Genomic DNA, 2,534 nt, shown 5'->3' on the forward strand with positions numbered 1-2,534 from the left:
GCATGTGGCAAATTCCTGCTCAATGGAAGCATGGAACTTTTCAGCGGGACATCAGTTGAATGCTTATGACCTGGAAGCAATAGTGAAGGTATCAGAAATCCAAAAAATCCCTTCTGCTGGTTTGGTAGGGTTTGTGTGAGTTGTACAGAAGGTGTTCACAGCCAGTAAGAATACATGCCACTGCCACGCACTTGCTTGCTGAGGAGTGCTGCCATGATGAAGTTCCATAACTAGCAGCAATATTAATTTGATCCCAGTTATTTCTCCTTCTCATACATATGCTGTGTACCTACAAACAAGTACTGAATAGCCTGAAGACATAAAGAGTTAAAAATGAGGAAGCACAGAGCTAAATTATGTTCTTCAATGTGGCATGTGATTGTAGCTCACTTTATTGTGTTGTGAAAAACAGAATACAGTCTAATCTACTTTCAAAAAACCAAAAACATGCTTGGGCAGTATTTTCTTAAGCCTTATCTGCTTAAGTGACTAACTGGTGGGATAGATGGTAGATAAAAGAAAGCTGGATCTGCAGGAAACCCCAACATCCTCTTTGAATTTTTGAAAAAAAAAGGAAAATGAACAGACCCTATAATACTCCAGCTGTTCCCAAATGATAGCCACTACCGCAGCATTAGGAGGTTAGTATTTACTCTGGGAACCTGACTGCATATGGGACCTACCTGACATTCAGGGAGCAGCAGCCAGGTGACAATACCCTGTCCCTCTGTGGCACAAAATGCACACTGAATGGGGACAAGGTAGCTCAATATTTCTTTCCACAATAATGACTCCTGAGATATGATCAGCACAGGTTTGGATTAGGGAATACAAAAGCTCAGTATCACAGCTTGTTGAAAAATCAGGAAAACATTGGAAAATCTTTCTCTTTGTTTTTCAGCAAAGTTTGAATTTCCACAGGGGAAATAAAATCAGTAATTCCTGATAAATACCAAGCTTAGTATCAAAAGACTTTGAAGGTAATAAAAATAAGCATCCTCTTTGTTTTCCGTTAGCAGGTGTCTGAAGCCTTGTTGGGTCTCTTACTGGCACAGAGAGATGCTAAATGCAGTATTTTGCCACCGTCATGGGATGATTTATCGATGGAATATAATTTTTTATGCAGCTGTTATACCTCAAGTGGTAAATAAGGCTTTGTCTGTGCTCCAAAATTGTGCCACTTTAAATATACCACTGCAGTTAGAGTAATACAACCCATTGGTTGTTGTTACAGCCCTGTAAAACAGCATTCAGTCATGTAGTCGTCCCTGTATAGCGAGGGGAGCTATCTGTAGTGATTTTCTACTGCATTGCACACTGAAGTTTTTATTGGTGTTATGGTAACAGCTAAAAGAAAAAAGGCAACCAAAATGTTATGCTGGGAGAGGTCTTGAGTGCAGATAAGGCCCAAATCAGAAAGATTGTGAGCAGCTTCAGGTACAAACCACGTTTTCTTGTGGCCAAGGATAATGTTAGCACATTATGGGCTGTATTAAATAACATTAATGATGACAAGAGTGTGGCAAAAACATTTGACTGAGGCAGGAAAATACAAGGTTTCTGGCAGTAGTATCAGCAGCCTTACCACTGAGCAGCACAGAAGAATTTCTCAGGATCCAACTCTTCTGCAGAATAAGACCATTTTATGTCTGCTAACTATCGGAACTCACAGTGTCACCATGTCACGAAGCCGCTCCTGAGAAATGAATAGAAGTCTGTGCCATTGTAAAAAATTGCTAAATATCTTGCAATACTTGGAGTATAGTATTTGTTTTCTGCTTTCAAATAGGCAGTGAAAAACAATTCTTGCCAAGGATTTCCCATAAGGATGACAGCTCACTAAGGCTTATTTTAATGCCTGGTTTTGGAAAAATCAGATTCACTTAAATTAATTGCCTTTTTGCAAGGCAGAGCAATTTAGAGAACATCTACCTGGAAAAATTCTGTGGGTTCAGGACAGAAGTTATCCTCCCAACAAGGCAGACGTCAACATAATGCTCAGAAAGTGACAGAAAGGCTTTAAACGTTGTGCCCCACACATCAAGCCCATGATCGGATTGTCACACTGTTGGATATTGTGAAAAGCCTTCCCCCCCCCCCATGTTAAATTTGGAATGGCTTTGATTTCATCCTTATGTAAGTAGAGGCATTATTTAGGTTCTTAGCCTCTCCTCTGATCTTATCTAGGATTCTTCATGTCTATATTTGGTCCTGCTGTTGATTTGCAAGGGGGCCACAAATTCTCTGTATCATAAATGACCCATCTCTAGTGTGGCAAATAACATTCCCTGCCTATCTGACAGAAACGTGCCAGACTTAATTAGCAACAGACAATGTTTTGAAAAGTGACCAGTTAGAGACATCCTGTGAAAATTGAGACTCTTGAAGACTATCAGGTTGAGCCTCACACTCACACAGGATACACATTCACACTTAAAAATTCACAAATAAGTTGTTGAAAAACAGTTGGTGTTCTGATAAGTTGCATTTTAAACACACTACTATATATCATAGTGAATATATTAATGGCTAAA

Source organism: Pygoscelis adeliae, unplaced genomic scaffold (genome assembly GCF_000699105.1).
Source record: "Pygoscelis adeliae isolate BGI_AS28 unplaced genomic scaffold, ASM69910v1 Scaffold38, whole genome shotgun sequence".
Lineage (NCBI taxonomy): Eukaryota > Metazoa > Chordata > Aves > Sphenisciformes > Spheniscidae > Pygoscelis > Pygoscelis adeliae.